The sequence below is a fragment of the Ochotona curzoniae genome, unplaced genomic scaffold (genome assembly GCF_017591425.1).
Source record: "Ochotona curzoniae isolate NIBS_2020 unplaced genomic scaffold, NIBS_Ocur_1.0 contig_2692, whole genome shotgun sequence".
NCBI classification, from domain to species: Eukaryota; Metazoa; Chordata; class Mammalia; order Lagomorpha; family Ochotonidae; genus Ochotona; species Ochotona curzoniae.
The window spans coordinates 16231855-16255882 of record NW_024465556.1 but is presented as its reverse complement, the minus strand read 5'-3'; the positions used below and the strand labels follow the sequence as shown (position 1 = coordinate 16255882).

General features: G+C 52.7%; 1 protein-coding gene across 2 annotated transcripts in view; it reads right to left on the bottom strand.

Moving 5' to 3' along the window:
- CDH23 (cadherin related 23) overlaps positions 1-24028 on the bottom strand; it is a 307817-nt gene that overhangs the window by 155235 nt on the left and 128554 nt on the right. The gene's annotated exons all lie outside the window — the stretch shown is intronic.

Genomic DNA, 24028 nt, shown 5'->3' with positions numbered 1-24028 from the left:
AACATTTTCCAATTTAGAAAATAAGTATTCTATGTAGTGACTCGACATCAAAGCCCACATTTAAAGAACCACAGAAAGGACAAACAAGCCAGCCTGCCCTCAACTGTGGCCTCTGGTGCCCCCTCCGCTATCACCACAGGCACCCCATTCTCACCAGGCACCTCACCCCATCCTTGCCAGGCACCCTGTGCCACCATGCTCCTTCCTGCCTCCTCTCTTGCCTTCACCTCCTGTTCTTTCAGCCCAGAGTCAGCCTCTCCTCCTCCAGGGAGGCTGCCTTTATCTGAGCAATGCCTCTGCAACCACCACACGCAGGCATGGGCTCAGCCTCCTACCCCCACATCCAGCATCTCATCATCCCGTCTATCTTCCCAGCAGAGGAACCTACAGACATTTAAGTGGATGTGACTATATTTTGTTTTTTGATGAGATTTCTCCTATGAATTCTTCACCAACCAGGAGGCGACACCTTGGTGAAGTACATGCTTCCATTTTGGGTTTGGAGAGTAGGGTAACCAGCTACAATGCCCTCAGCTGTGTCTCTACTCACATGCCCCAATCACAGGCACACTGCCCACCCTAGCCCAGTCACCAGCCCTTCCCCCACTGAGGCACCTCCTCCCACAAGTCTGCAGGCTCACCTGCCCCTCTTGGTGCGCACTCAAACTGGGGAACCCTCCCCATCCCCACACACACAATGTTCCCTAGCCAAGCAGAAGCCACAAACTCCTAGGATCCACAGCCTGGAAGGATTCAATCTAGGGAGCTGACAAGGCCCTGTGGGAGGTACCACCTGATGCTCTCGTCATCATCATGACAATGCCAGCACTCACTGGGAACCTAATGGGCTCAAGAAGGGGTAGGAGATGAGCCCAGTGGCCTGAGCAGGGACTTACATGAGAGACTGACTGGGCCTCTCACTTCACCTTTGAAGCTCATACTGAGGACCCACTCTATGTGCAAGGTGCCAGGCTCTGACCTCCCCACCCTCCACCCCTACTTGTCCCCCCATAAGCCACCACCTGCTCCACCTCGCCTCCATCCCCATCTCCCATCTCATCCCTCTCCAGAGGGTTGTAGGCTTGGCAGCCACACACACACACACACACACACACACACGCTCACCTGCTTTCCTTGAAACTGATATGCCCATGACATTCTTTACCCAGGTCCCAGGAGGGCCTTGGGAACTGGGGGGAGGTGACCAGTGATGCTTTTCACCTGTTCAGATCTCACTGCTGTGCCATGTCATAGGACAGGTGTTCTCCTACTCAAGATGCTTTGTGTGTGTGTGTGTGTGTGTGTGTGTGTGTGTAGGTAGCACCTGGCAGGGAATGACTACCAGGGTGAGGAAAGGGGCAGCATTGGTGCCCTGTGGGCTCTAGGAAGTAGGGACTGGAAGCATCCCAGAGAAGACAGTGGGGGCAGGGAGCCCTGCCTTCTGCCCCCACCCCGGCAGCAGGAATCAGAGAGCTCTGCAGATTTTTGCAAGAGAAGTTCAGAAAGATATGAATCAGGGCTATGCAAACAGGGAAGAGGAGAGAAGAGCCGTCACAGGTCTTCTTTCCCTACGTATTAAGAAGTTGTAGCTGCTGCCTACTGCTCACCTGCCACGTGCAAGCAGACACTGACATGATTTATTCCGCACAATCACCATCTCTCTGTGGGAGGAGGCCAGCACAGAGAAGATAAAGAACTGGTCAAGGTCACCGGATCCATGGGGGACAGGCTGGGACTTGGAGTGATATCTCCTTTTTTTCCCTCAGGCATCTGCCCTTACACACCTGTCCCCAGTCTTGGCCCAACTTTGTGCTAGGCTACACAAGGTGGAAACACTACAAGGCAAGGAGGAGAGTTTCATCCAGCAGAGTGAGGTGTCCAGGAAGCTGCTTTTGGGAGTCTTCACGGTGTACATTTCCATTTCCTGGGTTATAACAGGGACCTGAGGACAATGTCCAGCAGCTCAGATCATGACGGAGACACAGGCTGATCGATTCCACAAGCACACAATGACCCAGGATGGCACACCTGTTAGAACCAAGGTGCTGCGAGGATGTGGAGGGGACCCTGTGAGATGTGAGCAGTCATCGTGAAAACCAGTCTACAGGCTCAGAGGAAATCCAAGTGAGGACCAGGTGCTGCACAGACAAGGAAACTCTAAACAGCTCATGGAAGATAGAATCAAAAGATAATTCACTGTGGTGCAAGAAAAAAAAATCTGAAATCCATACATAGTCTTTTCCTAACATCCATTTCCCACAAACTTTCTGAAGACTGCCTCATGTATCTGAGGGGGTGACACAAGGGTGTGGATGAGCTGTCTGCATGCCCACGTCACAGTAATATGCCATGGGCCCGGTGTCCCTTGTCTGATGGGCCGAGCAGGCAGACAGGCTACAAACGCAAAGCAGGACACAGCCAGCTGCAAAGAAGCGGAGTCCCAGCATATGTGACACATGGATGAACGCGGGTACCACGCGACGTGGAATAAGCCAGACACGGGCAGACAAGGCCGTGTGCTCTCTCTCCTAAGAAGGCTGCTGTCACAGAAGTGGAGAGCAGGCAAGTGACTGCCAGAGGCTGGGGACAGCCAATCAGATGTCACAGTGACACGAGAGGGGGACAACACCAACAACCCTGCACTGTACACGCGCAAACAGCTGGAAGAACAGACCCCATCCACATCACAAAGAAATGACTGAGGTTACGGATATGCTAAATGCTCCAACTCTATCACCACCCAACAGACACATGCTGTGTCTCACATAAAATTGTGTGTCAAAAGCAAAACACAAAGAGGACATCTGAGGAGAAAAAAAATGCATTCTGGAGAGTTCTAGATAAATCCCTCCACGATAGAGTTTTACACAGCAGAATAATGTCCATGTAGCGACATCTTTCAGGGAACAGGTGGGGTGGCCTGCAGCGGGAACAAAGGAGCCGACAGGGCCGGACACAAGAGCCAAGGGTGCCAAGGGGCCCAAGTAAGGCTGGGCTCTGTGCAGAGCTGTGGTCATTCAAAGAGGAACAAGAGTATTTATTTTCATCTATTTGTGAAGACTTATTTTTATTTGTAATGCAGAAGGGGGTGTAGAGAGAGGAAAAAAAAAAAAAACAGAGAGAGAGGGAGAGATCCTCCATCTGCTGGTTCACTCCCCAAACAAATGGCCGCAACAGCTCTGGCTGACCCTGGCTTAAGCAAGGAACCAGGATTCCTCTGGGTCTCTCACATGGATGGAGGTGCATTAGCATGGAGCTGGATTTGGAAGTGGAGTCAAGACTGGAACCTAACCTTTGATATGGAATGTACTGTCCCAGGGGAAGGCTTAATTCACTGTGCCGCAACGGGCCTAGTACAACAGGGGTATGTAGGAGGCAGTAAAGGGACATGGTCCTCCTTTCCAGGCTATCTGTGATCACAGGCGGGAGGGAAAGCAGCAGGGGCCAGGGGCTTGGTGCAGGATAGTAAGTGGCGGTGAGAGGGGTCAGAGTGGTCAGACAAGGTATAGGGCTCCAGAGGGCAGGGATCTGACAGGGGCCACTGATTGGATCTTTTGAGGCAAACCTTCCTTTGGAAAACAGGACCTAAAGGAAGGGTGGGTATGGCAGTGGGATGGGGGCGCAGGTGCTGCTGGGGTGTTTGGGAGAAGTCAGTGGAGTGGCCACTAGAGGGCGCAGCAGAGTCAAGCAGAGGGCTTCAAGCAATTCATGGGGACCAAGGTACAGAGAAAAGGTGAGGAGCTGCTTGGGTACGGGTGGGGATACGGGGTCAGACTTGCATAAGGCTTTCTTCCGGGCTGTGGGGGCCAGAGGAGCACAGGTCCATCCTGTCACCTCCCAGTCCTAAGGCTGGTGCTCCTGATCTGCTCTTGCTGCCAAATCTCATTACTCTGCATCTTGTCCCCTTGTCAAGTCACCAGCAGTGACATCCAGGGTTAAAAAGTGCCTAGCAAGCAGCTGGCAGTTTTGTGGGAATGCAGCTGATGCCTTCCAATGGTCCTGCTTGCTCTGAGTGGCCACTGCACCAGCCTCTGCTCTGGCCGTCCAGACAGGAGAACCCAAGGCTGGACCTGGGCATTAATGCCCTGAGAACCCAGCGTCGCCTGCTGCAGGGGACTCAGGAGGCTCACAGCCACAGCCTCTGCTGCCGCATTTGGAGCTCCCAAGCCAGCTGCCTGGGTTGCGGCATCCTGGCCCTCACACCCAGCCCCCAGCTTGGCCTTGAGGATCAGGGCCGCCCCGCACACCCACCTCCAGTGCCGGCCCCAGGGGTTTCTGTAATGTGTTCAGAATTCCTCCCTGACACACACATTTTCCATGACTTTAGGAGCCCCCAGATATACATGGATTTCATTTTTTTTGTACCCAAAAGAATGAATCTTTAAATTCCACTTTGCATGAACTCCTTCTAGTACCCTTGTGTGACTTTGTTGGATGGCTGGAAGCCTTGCTTCCTCCTTTAGCAACCAGAAGTGATCATCCGGCACACACGAGGTGGCGGCACACCTAAGCCACCCCGGGCGGGGCTCTGGGAGAGACGAAACAACCAAAAAGCCAAGGCTTATGAGCCGCTTGCAATCTTCTGGGGTGAGGCACTGCTCCCTCCAAATGCCAGTCCCTGAGTGGGGGCAGGAGGCTGGACCGGATGACCATGGAGCCCGATGCTTCACCCGGCCTCTGATGTAGTCCCCGGCCCACCCAGGTGCAGGGGAGGTGAGCAGAATGGGCAAGCACACCTGCCTCCCTCCTACGGTCTCTAACTCATGGTCTGCGGGTGGGGTCGATGCCAGCGACACCCGAGCGCAGACCGCCCACTGAGCACGACCTAGGTGCCAACAAAGGTGGTGGGACCATCTGCAGGCACTTAGATTTCTCTGGGAAGTGTGGCCACAGCTCCCATTTGCGGGCCGCAAGAGGAGGGTGGGGTGTGAGCACCCACAGAGAGCACTTGCAGGGGTGCCTGGGAACAGCAGGCAGATGTGTTGGCTTCCTGTCTTCTTTTTCTGCTTTAGCCTTTTCTGCTCTAGCCGTCTTTTGACTTGGCAAGATGAGGTCAGGTGAATCCCCATGCTGGTCCATCTTGTCCTGAGCTGGCAGGGGCCTCCCCACAGCAGCCAACAGGGTCCAGTCTCTGTGCAGAACTTCACAAACCCCATGAGACAGGGTGGTGACAGGTGCAGCCACCCCCACTTTACAGATGGGTAAATTAAGACAAGAGAAGTGGAGAATGACAGGCTCTCCGTCATACAGGCAGTGAGGGGGAGGCTAGGGGTGAAGCAGCTCCCTCAGTGCTGAAGTGTTCCTGTCCTACCCACAGGTCTCTGGGGTTTTCCTCCTACCCTGTCCCAGGCTACCTGGGGCACTGGGGCAACCTACATCCCACCCTGCCCAATGGAGCTCTTTCATCCCACCAGGGATAGAATTTTATCGCCACATAATGAAAACTGTGAGTCAGGTATGGGCTTTGGGCAAGGTATCTTATGAATTAAAAATTGTTAACTTAGCTGCCTGCTGACAAAAGGGGCTCGCAACCTAGGTGGCATCTGGGCTGGGCTGATGAGACTAGCATATGGTAACCAGACGGGAGGGCTGTCTTGGCTTTCAACCCTGGGGAGGGGGCAGAGTGTTCACTTACTCCTCATAAAGCCCCTCGCAGGTTGATAGGGGGTGCCCAGCCTGCTCCCTTCCCTGCTGCCCTCCCCTGGGTTCATCTGCTTCAGGTTCCTGCTCAAATGTCACACAGCAGAGGGGTCTGACCCTACCCTCTGTCCCGTTCCCACTTTCACCCTCCTCACACTCCACTGTCCTCCCTTCTCTGTTCATCAGTTAATGTGTCTCCTATGGTTGGCTGTCCCTACGGGAATGTGAGCCCCAGGGAGAGGAGTCTGCCCCGCAAGGGCCCAGCTGACCCACAGTAGGCTGTCAGTGAACACTGTTGTGGACCAATGGGCAGGCCAAAAGCAGACATGTCTGGGGTCACACCAAGGCTAGTCTCAAAGGCTGCAGTAAAGAATGACACTGTGTGATTCACCACATCACACGATACTGCCATCCGTGCTGGAGGCTGAGGGGGAACACCAGCTAGTGAGCAGCAGTAGCTGGGTGACCAGGTCCTCGGGGACAGCCGGAGCCACACACCGGTGTGAGCAGAGCCATCATGTCGGTCAGGGGAAGTCAGCCTTTCAGGGCCATCCAGGAGGTGTGCCCTGCAGCCTGCTCACCTTCCAGACACTTCACCCAACAGTGGCAGTTTTCATCAGTCTCACTTAAACCAACAAATGATTACCTCTTCTAATAAGACTACAAGTCCCACTCAGCTTAATTTGCTAATAACTGGCTCTAATTTATGAGACATTAACCCGAGTGGCCAAGGCAGTCAAGCCCATTACACTAAGGACCATGGAGAGTGGAGCCTGCCTCTCGCCCTCACACAGCAGGTGCTCTGGGCAAGGTGGGGCACCTCAGGAGGGTGGCCTCTGGTCCTCTGGGGATGCTTCCATGCGACCAGGGAGACATCCTCACTGGAGACCATATCTGGAGCCAGAATCTGTTCACATTTCCAGAGAAATTTTTCCTTTCCAGCTGAGAACATTTTTTTGCAAAGGGAAATATTCGCGAAGGTGCCTGTAGCTGCCACCACCTGTGGTTCAGTGAGGGAAAGGAGACAACCTAAGTGCCCCATGGGAGGGAACTGGGTAGATCAGTGCCAACGTGGAACACAGCAGCTGCTGAACAGCTCAGGAAGCTTAGGACTTGAAAAGACAGATGGGTTAAACAAGAACGCATCACAAAATGGCATAGCACCTTAAGACACACTTTTCTGGCTTAAAAATAAAATGCAGAGAAAGGAAAGAAAAGCTAGCAAGGCATTAAGCAGATTTTGCCCGAGTGGGGTGGCCACAAGAGGGTTTCTCAGCCTTGGTGTGGCTGATGTGGCAAGCAGGGTCTCCCTTTCAGCAGGCACTGTCATGGGCCCAGGGCTGGGGCTGGGGGTCAGCAGCCCTTCGGCCTCCTCCCCCCACACAGAGAGGTGCTCTTTCCGCCAGGCACAACCCACCCAGAACTCCCAGGGGGCCAAGTCAGCCCTGGCTAAGAGCCACTATTCCAAAGTCATTTCAGCTTTTTACTTCTTACTCAGTGGAATTTGTTTTAAAAATAAATAAAGAAAAGTGGTGTTAGGCAGAGTGGCTAGGACACCAGTTAGAGCAAGGACTCCTGGCACATGTGATGTGCCAGTTCTGCTCCTGACTCCTGACACCGTTCACCCTGGGAGGCAGCAGTAATGGCTCAAGCACTTGGGTCTCTGCCACCAACATGGGAGTCCCAGGTTGGATTCCAGGCTCCCAGCTTCTTCCTGGCCTATCCTTGGCTGTTCCAATATAAGTTCCTTTAAAAATCATCCCCAAGCACCTGTAATTGATGAGTGGCAATCTCTCATGGTACTATGAGTGTGATGGGTGCAGCTGAGCTATATGCAATGATGCACACTGCACCATATGTAGTCCTGCTCACAATGAGATCTCCAGCACATGATGACCGACTATGTGCTCTAAGCAGCGTGGGGTGCAGGTCCTCAGATTAACAAGAGCCTCTTCTTCTACCTGGGTGATCACTGTTACTGACCATGCTCTATGCTCTACGCTCTGCTCTACATATACACTGTATCCACTCCCTGCCCTCTCTCCCTCCCTACTAGGCAGGTACCTTTGCTGCCTGGCTCACTGCTAAGCTGGCCAGAGAAGAGGGAAGGCATTGAAGAGGTGAGGTCCCTGCCCCTAAGCAGGATCCAGTCTAGGCCAGCAAACAAATCAGCCTGTGTCCCACAGGGGCCAGCCCTACTGTGGGCAACTCACTGAGTCCCGGAAGATTCCCACTGGGGCCTTGGCAGCCTTTGGAGAAGGCTAGAGAGAGGAGTGGGATTTGCTGCCCTGGGGGCCAGCCTGAGTGGCAGGCTGCAGGTGCAGTAGGGGGCAGGATCAGGAGAGCCTGTAGGGTGACGTCAGCAGCGGGACTCTGGTTTGGCAGTGCTGAGGAGTGCCTGCAGGGGGTGCTGGAAACAGGAGCCCCGCAAGTGACAAGCGCAAGTGCTAGGCGAATGAGCAGTGCCCAAGGTCAGGGTTTGCTGTGTCCTCATTGTGCACCAGGCAAGATTCTGAGCACATCCTTCCCCCCCACCCCCAACTAATCTGTTGCTCTCTATGGCCACTGTGTCTGTGGAGGTAGCATCATCATTGTCACCCCCAGAGTTACTGCTCTCCCCATTTTATAGGGCAGGATACCAAGGCATTGAGAAGGGAAGTGATTTTTCACTGAGCTGCACTGTGAGTGTGCAGCAGAGCTGGGGAATCTGCCCCAGAGCCCGCAGGCTGAGCCCCTCCTGCAACCTGGTTTCTGTCTGCTGACAAAACGCTTTGGTCGTTTGCTCCTGCATGCTGTCCCCAGACTCCTGGGATTGCACTGTCACCTTGGGGAGCAGATGAGGAACCTGAGGCCCAGGCAGGAGAAATGACACATCCAAGGATGCATCACGGCTTAGTGACCATACTGGGATTAGAACCTGGGTTGTCTGGGTCTCAGGGATGCTCCTGATTATCAGGGGCCTGGTCTCCTCTGTGTGGGACTGGGGCTTCCCAGGGTCCCGAGATGGGTCATGGGATGAGCCTCCTGGGGAGCGTGGAATTGTGACTATGGATCCCGCTGCCCTCCCCCTCTCATTTGCCAGGCACCTGCTTCCCTTCTGGGCCTGCGGCAGGTGGGCCCAGAAGCCTACCACCCACCCTCAGCTGGGGTCTTCCTTGGGCTCAGGCGGGGAGCTGGGGGCACCATGCTGTTGGGAGGGCTGCCTGTGCTGCTGGCCCACATAACTCAGGGAGGCTTGGCACTCCCGAGAGGTCAGGGCGTAGGAAGATTTATGACCCCGATAAAGCCATCTCAGGGCTCACATAAGCAGCATTTGATATTTGATGATCTGAAAGGCCTTGTCCCGGAGGCGGAGGCAAGGAGAGGAGGAAGGGGGGGAGACACTTAAGAAAACAAAGAGGACAGCGATCAGTTGCCCAAGGAGAGGAAAACGCAGGGTAGGGTGGAGTGCTGTCCATCATCCTGGCCGTGCCGTCACCCCTCCTCTGGCACCTGGTGCTGATCTTGCAATAGGACACAGCAAAGGCAAGTCTGGGACACAGAGCTCCAGGAATGTGGGTACTGGAGACACACCACCACCACCACCCCTGGGTCTCCCCTGGGTCTCTGTACCTGGCACAGGGGAGGTGGGGTGGGCAATGCTCAGGGCACAACTGTCCCCTCCTCATACCTATGCTGGGAGAGGACAAAGCAGCCCACTGAGGGCTTCAGACAGGTTTGGCTGCAAAGCTCAGGTCCTGGCTTTGTGCCTTGGGGTTTGTGGATTTCTCTGAACCCCAACTCCCTCCTTTGGGGTGAGAGTCCCTGCTCACAGGGCAATTGGGAGGTTCCCTGAACTCAGGGACCTGAAGTGCACCCACTGCCAAGGGCTCAGCTGAGTCCAGATGCATAGCAAGGATGGTGAGCCAGGGGCATACAGAATCATAAAGCACTGGGTCTAGGTATATGACATAAGCCAGGAAAGACGGTAGTATAGTGGGGCTGGGCGGGGTTGTGGGAGCAGGGGCTGGGGTATGTGCTGAAGTTTGCTCGGTGCTTCCTGCTCTAAATGCCACCTGTTCAGGTCATTATCTGGCTGTCCTTGTGGTCATGTGCAAGAAGCCTTGGCATCAGAAGCCACTGAGTTTGAATCCTTCCTCTGCCACAGCTGGTGAGTGACGCGGCTTTGGACCATGACTGCCCGCCAACCCCCGAGGTCTGTTGTGCTCACTTGCCAAGCAGGTGGAGAAGGGGATGGACTGCCTGCGTTACAGGGAGAGTGCAGCCCATATGGAGTAGAGCTTCTCGGGGCTGCCAACCCCATGCTCACAGGTGCTGGTCTTGGTCCAGGCAGGCCTGCAGTCGGCTCATGTGTGTGCCCCAAGTGTGGCCAGTTCTGAAGGGAATGACTTTCAAATCTTGGGAAGGACAGCGCGGCATGCACACCTTCAGCTGAGTAATTTATGAATCAAATTGTGCTCCGTCAGGGCTCTGCGGCCCTGAAATAGATGCGGTCGGACGAGGTTCAGGGAGCCAGCCTCTAGCACAGTTATCTTCATAGAATCCAGCCGCCCACTGGCGGGAGCCACCCTGGCCACTGACCTTGAGGGCCCCCTCTCAGCCTGAATAGGAGACAGAGATCTGCCCAGAACACAGGACAGCTAGGGACCTGGGGTGCTAGCTCACCATCTCTGGGCAGCCAGGCCTTCCTGTGCCACGAAGGAGGCTTCTCTGTGGCAGTGGCTCAGCACACAGCACATAGCACACAATGTTGCTTAGACATTTGGTGGACAACAGCAGCTCAAACCGGAGCAGGACGCCTTGGCCTCTTCTATCCCTCCCTGGAGACACTGCTTCTAGAAGATTCCATCAGGAAGACTGAATTATGCCAGGCCCGGCTTCTTGGTTGGGGTGTTTCCTAGGGTCTGGTTGGTGACTCAGAGCAGAACATCACTGCAGATGGTTGTGGTCAGGGAAGGGCTGGTGAGGGGAAAGCTGCAGACAGAGTTTAGGGCAAACATACCCAACAGTTTAGGGACATCAAAAACAGGCAGTTCTACCAGAAATAAGCCAGGCTCAGTATGCTCACTAGAAGAGATAGACTTGTATTGTGCGCAGGAACCCCCAATCTGAAAACAGAAAGATCCTTTAGAAAAGTGTCGTGAGGGGCTGGGGTTATAGCACAGTGAATTAACCTGCTACCTGAGGCACTGGCATCTGCTCCTGCAGTGTTGGCTCAAGTCTTGGCTGCTTCATTTTCAATCCAGCCCCCTGCCAATGTGCCTGGAAAAGCAGCTGATGATAGCCCAAGCACTTGGGTCCCTGCCACCTGTGGGGGGGACTTGGATGGAGTTCTGGCTTTGGCCTGGTCTTGCCCCAGCTATCATGTCCATTTGGGGAATGAACCAGTGAAAGGAAGATCTCTCTTTCTTTGTACCTCTCTGTCTGTCTGTCTGTCTCTATCTCTAACACTCTGCCTATGAAATAAATATATAATAGATTTACAAAAAAGTTCTGTGCTCAAGTAAATCTGGGAAATGTCAAACAGGTTTCTTTACTGAAGGACTTGTCAGAGCCTTTGAGTGTGCTAACAAGCACAGAGATGAACCAGGACAAAGATGGCTGTGGAGAATGTCTGTCCACCTCACCTGGCCACAGAACCTCCTTCAAAGACTGTCAGCAGAAGCAGCTGGCTAGGGAAAGCCCATGAAGAGGCTATGATATAAAGGAGCCACTCCTGCAGCTGGCCTCCATGGGACATGTCCAGCATCAAAGATGGAGAGGTGACAGTGCCAAGAACCCATCAGATGCATCCTTTTCCTTCTACTGCTGGAGAGCTGGGAGACAGGGAGGGACTCGCCCGCCTCTGCCACCCTCCATCCACGTTAAGTCTCTGCAGAGATGCTAGCAAACCAGTTGCTGCCAAGTCAGCCTTGAGGTTGGGTGCTGCCCTCAGTCCCAGGGCAGATGAGGAGCTGCTTGCCACCACAATCTTTGGGGAACACATCTTTAAAAAGCCCATTGTCTTGGAAAAATTTATATGCATACAAATACAGAGATAAGAGCCCAACAGAATCCCACCAGGTAAAAGTTCACAGTACCTGCTCAGTACTTTCTTAGTTGTCCAGGGACTGCATGAAGTGCTTTGGGATGCACCCATCACCCAGATTCCACTGTCATCAACAACTTTTGTGTGTCTCACTTCATCATCACCCCACCCACACACATACACACCAAGCTTTTCATCAGCTTGGCAGAAAATGTTCTAATTGCTTTAAACATGCGATCTCCAGGGACAGACATTCAGTCAAGATCCTGCTTGGGATGCCTGCATCCCATATTGAAGTATCTGGGTTTGCACCCTGGTTCTGCTTCCAAGTCCAGGTTCCTGGTTAGGCTCACCCTAGAAGGCAGCAGGCAACAGCTCAAGTCCTTGGGTCCCTGTCACTTAAAGGGAGACCCAGATTGAATTTCTGGCTCCTGGTTTGGCCTGGCCCTGGCTGCCATGAGGATTTAGAGGGTGAGCCAGTGGATAAAAGCTCTTGTTCTGTTTCTACTTTCTCTGAATGTCAAATAAGTAAACATTTCAAAAAAATTTAAGGGGAAAGGTATATCAGGTTAAGCCTCTACCTATGGAGCTGACATCCCATATGGGTGCTGATTTGAGACCCAGCTGTTCCACTTCCTATCCAGCTCCATCCTGATGATCTGGGAAAGCAGTGGAGGATGGCCCAAGTGTTTGGGCCCCTTTACCCATCTGGGAGACCCGGAAGAAGCTCTTGGTTCATGGTTTTGGGCTAACCCAACTCATTGTTGAGGCCATTTGGGGAGTGAATTGGGGAATGGAAGGTCTCCTACTCTCTTTTTTTCTCTCCTCTCTAACTCTGACCTTCAAATAAAATAAATTTAAAAAATTTTTAAATGTGCATTTCTCATAAAGACTTTTAAAAATACAACCAAGCAGTCCCCTATAATGTTACCACACTAAACAAAATAAATGATTCTTCAACCTCACCTAAGATGCAGTTCACATTTGTTTTTCATTTTATTTGAGAAATACATTGATGAGGAGAGATGTCCAATTTGCTGGCTCATTTCCCAAATGTCAGGCCTGAGCCATGACAAGGCCAGGAACCAGGAATTTGATCCAGCTCTCCCACAGGGACAGAAAGGATCCAAGTGCCTGAACCGCCACCTGTCACCTCTCAGAGTGAGCACTGGCAGGAAGCAGAGACTGGAAGTGGAGGAGTTGGAACTCAGGCAAGTGAGGACTCAGTCACTGCCCCAGGTGTCTGCCCCGAGGATGCTGGTTTCGAAGCCAGTGTCTGCTGTGTCAGATACTCAGCACTACTGAGTCTGTCTACAGTCCCCACCTTCAAGGAGATGAAAGACCAGGCATTGCCAACAATGTCTGCAGGGAGTGCATATAACACAGTGGCAACCAGTACATGAGGGTGCTGTGTCAGTTTCTGCTCTTCTCCAAGGTTTAAGAGTTCACGTTTGGGGCCTGGCACAATGGATCAGTATCTAAACCCTTGTCTTGCAAGCGCCTGGATCCCATATGGCTGCTGGTTCATGTCCCTGTTACCCTACTTCCCATCCAGCTCCCTGCTTGTGGCCTGGGAAAGCAGTTGGGGACGGCCCAATGCCTTGGGACCATGCATCCACGTGGGAGGCCTGGAAAAAGCTCCTGGCTTCTGGTTTCAGATCAACTCAGCTCTAGCCATTGTGGTCACTTGTGGAGTAAACCAGCAGATGGAAGATCTTTCAGAAAATCTGATCTGCCTTTCCAATAAAATAAATAAATAAATCTTTAAAAAAAATCAACTTTGTCAGTGAATTTTCCCTGGCTTTTCTGATGAGAACCAGGGATCCTGGGCTGGTATGAGATGGGTGGGAGCACTGACCATTTACTTCTTGGCAGAATGGCCTCCTGCATGCCTACATCCCTCCAGCTGGACCTCCTGGCTCAGTGCCCATACACAGGGGGTGTTCAGAGGATGATCAATTAACAAAAAGCCCCCAAGTCACTCCCAGTCCCCGGCACCCCAGGGCCAGGCTCTAGCTGAGCCAGCAAGAGCCAGGATGGAGCCAGGCAGTTTGGCCTTCTAAGCCAGGGAAGACAAAGTTAAGCAACCACAATCCTTCCAGAGCCGCTGACCAACTTTTGGGGGCATACCAGTCACAGGGGAGAGTTCAGGACAGGGCCTGCTTCTTACTTCCTGCATGGCCTGGACCAATAGGGCCTCAGTGGGGTCCTGGCACAATGGGGTCCTCACTGTACCCTGGCTCCCAGCTTGGTGCTCAAGTGGCCCAAGAGGAGTAGGGGGAGCCCAGGATCATGCTGGGACAGACAGCATGCTTTGTGAGCTGGAGATCCTGGGTGCCAGTTGGAGAGTAAGCTGTTTCCTGGCAGGGGAAGCTCCCAGTATGGCCCTGGCATAGAGCAGAGACCACCTGCACCCAGGCCAGAATGCAAAGTGATCTTTGCTCTTCAATTCAGCACCCGCTCAGCACCAGACTCCCACATTGTGGGCTGTCCATAACGGGTGGGTGATGCACAACTCTTTTTTTTTTTTTAATTACTGAGGACTAGGTGAGAGCCTTGGATAGAGGCCAGCCCTATGTGCTTGGGGTCCGTGGATAGGGGCCCACCATGCTGGCCAGTGTGACGCTTGTGGCTACTGCACACTGCCAAGCCATGCCTAGCTCCCTGCACGGTGACCAGGCCCTCTCCCCCAACCCCCAGGGTGCTCAGAGTTTCGCCTTTCCTGGCCTTTCAGGTGGTGCATGCTGGAAGAAAAGCTCAGAGCCAGGCCAGGAGACAGCCTGGTGCTGGGTATTCTGAGGACGACATAGAAGGGCTATTTGGGCAGCAAGAGTGGGTGAGGCCTGCTGACCTTCCAGCAGCAAGCAGGTGCCATCAAAGGAGAAGCGTGGGTGTCTGGAAAACAGGGAGTGGCCAGGAAAGGTGAACCACTGGACAGACATAGGTGGGAAAAGGTGGGCACTGTGGACATGCCAGATCTCTGTGCTGGCCACCAAGACGGCTCCTCAGCCAGGCTGCCAGCCCTGTCCTGCCCCTTCTGCAGCCCACAAAGATGACCTCCTAACAACCCAACACAGATCACTGCCTCCCCAGTGCCAGCTGAATCAACTCTCAGTCCCCATTCTGGTCTGCAGGACCCTAAGTGGTCAGTCCTGTTCCTGCTCTTTGATCTCACTTTCTGTTCCTAGTTGCCTATTCCCTAATGCAAGACAGTCTCATAAAAAAAAAAAATGTTTTCTTGGGCCCAGCAGCATGGCCTAGCGGCTAAAGTCCTCGCTTTGAACGCGCCGGGATCCCATATGGGCACCAGTTCTAATCCTGGCAGCTCTACTTCCCATCTGGCTCCCTGCTTGTGGCCTGGGAAAGCAGTCAAGGAAGGCCCAAAGCCTTGGGACCCTGCACCCGCGTGGGATACCCGGAAGAAGTTCCTGGCTCCTGGCTTTGGATCAGCACAGCATCGGCCATTGCGTTCACTTGGCGAGTGGCTCATCGGATGGAAGATCTTCCTCTCTGTCTCTCTTCCACTCTGTATATCTGACTTCCAATAAATAAATAAATCTTTAAAAAAAATGTTTTCTTATAATTTTCTGTTTCTTGAATACTGCCCTGGCTCATCCTTTCCCCAGGACCTTAGCATGTATTGTGTCTCCTGCCCAGAGCTTTCCTTCCCCTGCCCTACAAGGCCACCTGCTGCACGGAGGTCCCCTTGCCAGCCTAGTAGGTCTGGCTCAGCCATCCCATCAGACTCTCATGTGATTTTCCCACAAGCAGCTGTCACTCTGCAAAATTACCTCACGCATGCATCTACATGATTATTCATTCTCTGTCATCCTCACTCAACTGTAAGTTCCTCAAGGGCAACAGCCTTGGCTGTCTGGTTCATGGCTACATTCCCAACAGCCGGTACATGCAAAGTAGCTGATAAATATTCATGATAACCAAATGAACCGAAACTCATGGTGACGGTGTTACAAAGGATAAACCACCTGCTGCCTGAAGAACTGCAGGCAGGGCAGCTAGGCCAGGAGCAGCTACTCTGACCTCCAGGCCAAGCCTTTCTCTCTCACTCCCTGCTAGATGAGTTGTAGGTCTCTACCACCCTTCCCCACTGGAAGGAGTCCCCTTGGAAGGCAGGCTCCGGACCACCACAGGGATGGGTCTCATGAGCCCCTTCCACTGACAGCTTCCTATGGGGCAGGGATTGGGGGGGGTGCCTGGGGAGGAGGGCATTATCAACACGGGACCAGGTGGGACAGAGTAGCCTGGGCCCCCTTCACTACCCTGGCCTCTGTCTTCTCCTCTGTGACTTGGGAGGATTGGGCTGGATGACTCCTGGATGCCCATGGCCTGCAGCAGGTGAGCCCCAGGACACTGAGCCTTTTTGGGCAGGGAGGGGAAGCTAGTGACCAGCCAGGGGGCCCAGGGATCAGGGAGGTCTGACAGTGCCACTGTACTCCTACCCACTTCATGGCATCTCGCCTGGGACCTGGGTTATCAATCTTCTGCTACCTGGAGAACTCCCTAAATGAAATTCCGTGTGGCATGAGGCCTAGGATATAACGAGTCACTCACTCACTTGGCCTGGAGAATGAAAGATGATCAGACCGAGTTCCTGGGACAGCAGGGATCTCCATAAATCTGCCAGAGTGTGCGGGGATTACTTTGTGGGATTAATTATCTGTCCTTCAAACAAAGACCTGACCTAGCGGCCCCACGTCCCTTGGGCGGAGAGGGAGGGAACATGGGCGGAGGGGCGGGCAGGGCTGGGAGGCAGGTGTCGGGGCAGGCTGGGCTGGCAGTACACTGGAAAGTGCCAGTTCATCACCTCATTTCCCTCTAGGGACCTGCATGGCTCCTTCCTGCCCACACCTGAAGTCTGCTGGCCTCCAGGGCTGTCTATACCTGACCCTTCCTGGCACAGCTATACCTGATCCTCTCTCCCCTCCTCATGGCACTTCCAACCTCTGCTACCACTATAGGAAAGAACCTGTTATTGATAGAAGATAGAACAAGAGTGGACTAGGAGCCAGTTCAGCATCTACCACTGCATCCATTGAGTGTCTTGGGCTCTCCGAGCCTCAGTTTACCCTCCTGCAAAATGGGAATTCTACATAGGGTCTGCACATGACAGGGCTGTCACAATGACCCAGTAAGGCACAGCAGTTCTAGAGAAACAACATGAACCTCAGACTCACACAGACTCGGGTCTGAATCCTGGCTCTGCTACCTCTCTGCCCAGAGCAACCCTAATGTTACATAAACTTTCCAGTCTCAGTTTTCCTTATCTGTGAAATGCAGCATCAACAGTATTTACCGGAAACATAACTCTTGTAGAGGGCCTTAGGAGCCGGGGCCCTGCCTCCTGCTCTCGCTCAAGGCCAGCCCCTCCTCCCTGTTGGCCTCTCCCCTGAGCACAGCCCCGCTCTCAGTGTCAGAGAAAACCAGTGCTGATCTCAGAGGAGCTGTTCTGAGCAGGACTTGGAGGCAGCCAAGCCCCAGTGCATGGCTCTGAACTACGCAGCCCATACAGAACACTTGAGTTTTGGTTTCTCAGTAGGGGGAGGAAAGACATGGGGCTCCTGGTAGCCACACAGGGCCCAGCTGGGGAGTGATACAAAGGCCTTGATTGTGGACACAGGGCTTTGGGTTGGTGGGGGATTGCAGTCAATGCCAGCCATACCACACAGTGCAGGTAGTCATGGACAAGCCTCACTCTGTGAGCTTCTGAGTCCACACAGATACAATGGGAAAACAGCCCCTGCCTCACCTGGGGAGAGCCTGGCAGCAGCCCCAGCTCCCAGGAGTCCCTTGGAACAACTCCCTTTGCTGCATCAGTGCGATATATTTGGGGATGGCATGGGCCTGCAGGGTTCAGAAGCTCCCACCCCAGGATGCCACAGACCTGGGCATCCCCAGGGATTCAGGGATCCTAGGAATGGAAGGAAGAAAGAGGACAAAGGACACAGATGGCTGTGGATGTCCAAGACCACTGGACAGCTGTGCCAGAGGTGGTAGTGGCCTGGATGGGGGCCTGGGGATGGTAGGTCAGGGAGAAAAGGAAGCCAAGCTGCTGGGTGGGGGCGTGAGTCTCCCCACTAGGAATACAGCAGGAAGGGGACCGCGAGGCTGCTCCCATCATCCCTGCAGAGATGCATGTGGACAGACAGGGGAGGCTTCCTGGAGGAGGTAAGTAAGATCAGTTTTAAAGGAGGGAAAGATGTGGAAAGATGGACACTGATGGGATAAGGAACAAATAGAACAGGCTCTTTCCCATTCTTCCCAACTGCCCCTGCTTCCCAGGACACACAAGGAGTGGTGTCATGAAGTTTGTGCAAAGATGGAATGTACACAAGGGATGTGCTGAGGTTCCATTGACAGTTGAACTCAAGAGTTGGGACTTGAACTTGAATCTACTGGACCAAAGCATTGAGATGCTCCCTCCATGTCATGGCTAAGCCATTTCTAAGCTTGAAGGAGGCCTGTCACTTTGTCTGGAGGTGACATACCCCATCCCTCCAGCAGACCCAATGCCTGGGGGAGTTCAGCAGTTCGGGCACGAGCTCTGCCTGGGGTAGGGGCAAAACAAGGAGTCACACAGGCCAGCTTCCTGGGAGGGCAGGCTGCAGGAATCAGTTCCAAGAAGTTTGCTTTGTCAGGTACTTGGGGGTGCACCTTCACCTCTTCATGGGACTCAGCCCCCACTCTGGGTGGATTTGGCAAGGTAACGCTCCACAGCAGTGAGCCAGGAGATGCAGGCCATAGTCACCAATCCTCCATCCGCCCCAGCTCCTCTAAAATAAGCCCCGCATCCAGGAAAGTGCTGTATGGCCTGGAGCATGCACACTTCTTGTAGAGAATCCACAGCAACGACTGCTCCAGCTCCTCTTCTTTTTATCTTTCAGAAATGATACTATACTATCTGGTACACTTCCAAAAGGTGGCAACAGTTAAGTCTGGGCCAAATCAAAGCCAGGGGCTCCAACCCGATCTCCCACATGACTGACCGGGACCTATGTGCTTGTGCTTTCCCAGGCATATTCACAAGAAGGTGGCTCAGAAGTAGAGTAGCTGGGACTTGAACCCAACACTCTGATGTGGCCTGCTGGTATTGCAGGCAGCTACTTAGCCCTATGCACCATAGTGCTGGCCCTTGTTAGCTCCTGCTGTGTATTTTATAACTCAAGACTTATTTTTAAATAATTATCCATTTTGTTAGACCAAAATGGCTGACATCCAGCCATTTTTGATTTACAAAACTGGTGACTTTGTGTGATTCAGCCTAACAGCTCATGGCTTCTCATAGATTACAGAATGTTCTTTACTTGGGGTCAGGAAACTTCCTCTGTAAGAGGCCACAGTGGAGATTCTGGACTTGTAGTCCAAGAGGCATATATCAAGGACATCATGTTGGTATTCTTCTAGCAGAGAGAAATGCATTTTCACAAAAATGACTTGAGTTTGAAATACAGTAATAATTCAGTATGACTTATTTTATGCCAAGCCAATCTGAAACCAAAAGCTTTTTCTGAGTCTTCCACATGGGTGCAGGGGTTCACGTATTTGAGGGATCCTCTACTACTTTTCCAGGCCACAAGCAGGGAGCTAGATCAGAAGTGGAACAGCCGGGACTCAAACTGGTGTTCATATGGGAGTCAAGTGCACAAGTGAATGGAGGCTTAGCCTACTATGCCATGGCCCCAGTCCCAAATATAAGTTTTTACAACCCAGGTCTTAATGAGAAGAAGAGAACTGGCAGAAGAGGTGGGGAGCTACAGGAAGGGGTAAGTTTTACCTAATTGGAGTTAGTTCTCAGACAGTATTTCCAATCTTCAGATCTATGGAGAAGAAACAGCAATTTATACCTTTGCCAATATAGCTGGCATCACTGATCCAGCTCCCTGTTAATGTGCCTGGGAAAGGAAATGAAGATGGCCCAGGGCCTCAGCTCCCAGGTGGGAGACTTAGATGGAGTTCCAGGCTACTGGTTTTGTCCTGTCCAGACCTGGTTGCTATGATTATTTAGGGAGTGAAGCAGCAGGTGGAAATTTTCCTTTCTCTCTCCCTTTCTTTCTTTCTCTCTCCAACACTTTGCCTTTCAAATAGACAGAATATTTAAAAAAAAAATTCTTAGCTTGCATATAAAGACAGACTGAATGGGGACTGAGCTACTAAACGGATGTGGGTGGGACATACAAGGTTGGCCACTACAGTTCCTGCTTGTGTCTGATTTCTAATCAGTTCCATCCTTTGTCCACCAGCCCTGGAATTCCCATGCTGTAAGCACCCTTTGCTCACTGTTCTAGTGGTTCTGCCAACTTTTCCCTATGGATGTGCAGAAATGTCTTATGCAAGGGGACCTCCAAAGTTTGTAGAGCAGTGACACTAAAAGCTGGGTTTGTGCTGTGCAAACAATTCTTGCAATCTCTGCACAGTTATCCTTATAACACACATTCCTCGTACTTCTTGGCATCCCCTGCCCTCTGAGTCCCTGCAGACTCTCCTTCTGTCGATATATTCCCAGGGAACTGGAGCTCCTCTGACGCAGCTCAATTTTTCTTCTCTGGCTGGTACGCTATGGGTGCTAAGAAGTCCTTTTCTGCTACAAGGTCACGGAGATATACCCCCACCCCTGTTTCCCTTTATGAGGGTTCTATATTTTACTTCTCACATACAGGTCTTCAATCCATCTGGAGTCCACCTTGCTATATGGGGTATGGGAGGGATCTAGCTTTATTTTTCTCCACAGGGTGAGCCAGTTTTCCCAGCACCAGCCACTAAACAAGTCATCCTTTCTCATTGATTTGTGGGGCCACCTTTATCATATATCAAGCACTTTATATTTATCCACTAGTCTGGTACAAAGAGCTCTATTCTGCCCCACTGGCCTATCTTTAAAACTGTCAAAGATGTATTTAGAGCCCAATCCCCTATGGCCTATACCAGCCATCCGGGGTGATGCCACCCTCTGGCTGCCAGCTCCCTGTTGACCTGCAGTTGCTGTTCATAGTGATGAACCAAACTGGTCAAATAGGGCCCCTCCAGGAAACCTGGAATTGGAACGCTTGAATGCAGAGATGGCAATAACTAATAGCAGCTGAGAGGATGTTCAAGGGCAGGCCCGGTGGAGAAGAGGCTGTGTGGCCATTGCAGGTGGTGAAGATGATGACAAAATCCAATGAGGGGCAGCTGGGAAAAGACTAAGAGTAAAGATGTCTGGCAGGCCAAAGACCAGTCATCAAAATGGGTCTGAATCCCAGGGTCTGTGCATGGTACCCTACCTGGTTCAGGGCCTGGCAGGTGCAATTCTATAATAAAGGAACCTTAGGCAGGAGGCCAACCTAAATGACCACAAGCATTCTCCTGGGAGAATGATTCAGGGAGCATTAGCTCCCAGAAAGGACAGGTCATGTGACCTGCTTGGGCTGAAGACAGGGGAATGACATGGCCACAGGATAAGAAACGCCAGCAGATCCCAGAAGCTGACAGCAAAGTAGGGATTGCATCCCCCACCCTCAGCCCCATGCCCACCCTGGGGCTTCTAAGAAGAAGCAGCCCTGTGTATGCCTAGTTTTATCTCCCTAAGCTTCACACCAGATTTCTGTTCTCCAGAATGCAAGAGAACAAACTTCCCCTGCTTGGTCATAGCTTTGTATTGGTTTGTGCAGGCAGAACTGCTTCAATGAAGGAGGCAGTGCTGGGGCCTGACATCTCAGCTCCCAATGCCAGCAGGCGGGCTCAGAGTGGGGCTCGAGAACCCTGAGCTGGAGCTTCCTGCGAGCTCTGATTCTTGTCACTGGGGATGTCCTGGGGGAGTTGCAGCCATGCTGTCAACCCTTAGCTTGGCCTGCAAGACTCTTCAGGCCTCATTGGCTTAGCCACTGCCTTTTAACTGTTCCTTCATGCACTCTGTTCCCTCCTACTCAGAGCAGGGCTGTCCCCCAACCTACTCAGAGCATACTTCAGGCCTGGCAGGGAAAGCCAGAGAACCATGCAGGGGTGCCAGTGCTCCCCATTTGCAGGGTGGTCTCACAGGTGGGAGCTGGCCTAGTATGTGCCTCACACATTGGAGGTGACTTCAAGAGCTCCATCACCCTCCCTGTCTCCAGGGGGACAAGCCCATGTCTATTCCCACACCAGGTCTTGAAAGCTCTGCTCCCAATTCTTACTCCAGCAGCATGTGAACTGCAATACAGTTTATTTCATATTTTTCTTTAATTGGACTTAATTTTCCCTCTTTAAAAGTCACTCTCATATGATGGAAGTGCCTGACAAACAGAGAGCCAGGTCAGGGGCCATGCACATAGGGCGGCTTTGCAACAGGGTGGCCAGCATACTTCTACTCCTGCTGGAGGCTGAGCTTCTTGTTCCAGGAGACATGAGCCGAGGGCTTGAGAGGGGTTAATGCCGTGAGCACCCGACCAGACTCTCTCCTGGACTAAACTGAAATAGAAATTGGGAGTGGGAACGCAGAAGGGAATGATGGTCTCACTGTGTGATTCCATGTCATTTCACGCCCCACCCATGCGGCTCCAGAGAGCACCATGTCACAGCCGGGGGCACAGTGCTATGCTGTGCTGGGCAGGGGTGGGAGGTGGTGTGGGCACATGCCACTGGCCTGCCCTGCCCCCTACCCTGCTCTGAACACACAAGTCATCCAGCAAGCACTGTGCAGACAAATGAGTAACCTAATATGTTAGTTTCCTTGCCTAGCTACAGGCTTCTGGAAAGCATGGTTGTCCATTTACCATCTCTACTCCACAACCCAGTCACCCAGAACAGCCAGGAGGGGAGGCTGGCTTGTTGAGCCCCAGCAACTATCTGCAGAGTTGGTCAAGAGCTCAATGCTCTTGTCCCTGCTGACTTCTAAAGAGGCCTGGGAGCTCCTCTGTGTCTGTGCTACATTGCTCTTGCTATCACCTAACACGCCCAGCATGGGAATGCAGACACTGGCCACAGCTCCTGCATAAGGACCCTTGGGTTTCCAGCCACTGTTAGCCAGGGCCCTTCAGGCTACCTGCTCCTGGGCTCAGAAGCATTTCACCATGAGGGTCCTCCAGGCTGTGGGAGAAAGGGGTGTGGTCCCAGCCCACCTACCTGCCAGGAATTCTTCAGGATGGGTTTGGGCGGCGGTGGGAAGCAGGGCCTAGCAGAGCGAGCTGTGAAATGGTGAATTCACATTGTTCCAGAGTTTATTCATGTCCATCAACATCCAAAATATCTGCTTTGAAATATCAGTTTCCAGGATATTGGTCAAATATTTGAAAGAGGAACTGCCTGCTAATTGACTCAGAGCACTTGTGTGTGTGTGTGTGTGTATGTGTGTGTGTGTGTGTGTGTGTGAGAGAGAGAGAGAGAGAGAGAGAGAGAGAGAGAGAGAGAGAGAGAGAAACCACACAGGAGCATAGTACAGGATCTCTGAGAGTTCAGCCAGCTCTGAGGCAGGCCTGGTAATTCCCTAAAGCTGGGCAGCCAGATCAGGGATCTAGGAGGGTGGGGAGATGCCCCAGGGCCAGTGGGGTTCAGTTCCTGGCCTTTCCACCCCTCTAGCTCTGTGGTCTGTGGCAACCTGGCTTCAGTGCCCCCCTCTGTAAGATGGGGGTAACAAATGTGTCTTCTCAGGGTTATAGGGAGCTGGTACAGGGAAAGCCTTCAGCTCTGTTCCTCAGCACTCAGAAAGTGGTAGCTGTCCTACTGTGGCAGCATGGTGGAGCAGAGGAGCAGCCCCAGCCCTTCCAGAGATCCCACTATCTCCAGGGTTCAGGGATTCCTGGGGACACCAGGTTGGCCAGCCAGCAGTGAGGCAGCCAGCAGAGGCCTGGGAGTCAGCTACGAGCTTCAAGTGACCCTGTACCCGGGGCACCTGCCAGGAGATTGGCAGAAGGCACACAACAGATCAGACTGAACGTATAGCCACCCCCCTTCAACACACACACACACACACACACACACACACACACACACACACACACACACCCTGTGGCTGCCTCTGGACCCTTAGCTATGCTTTCTTAGGGAGAGGTATGGGGCTGGCAAGCCAATGGACACTCACTTGCTCAGCATACAGGTATTTTTTTCTTGCACGTTTGTCATCAGTCGGATAATGATTGTCTTGACGTCATTTCTCGAGTGTCCATGCTGTATGGCAAGATTTGCCATGTACCTCATCTAACCCTCCATGTTACCCTATGATGCTCCCATTTCACAGGTGAGGAAGCTGAGATGCACACAGGAGAACAAGGTTACTCAAGGTCACCTGACAGCTGAGGCTAGGCTGACTGCCGGAAGGGATGGTGACTAAGGCTTCTGACCAATCCATTCCTCCCCAGTGCCTTGCCCATAGCTGGCACAAAATTAATAAAC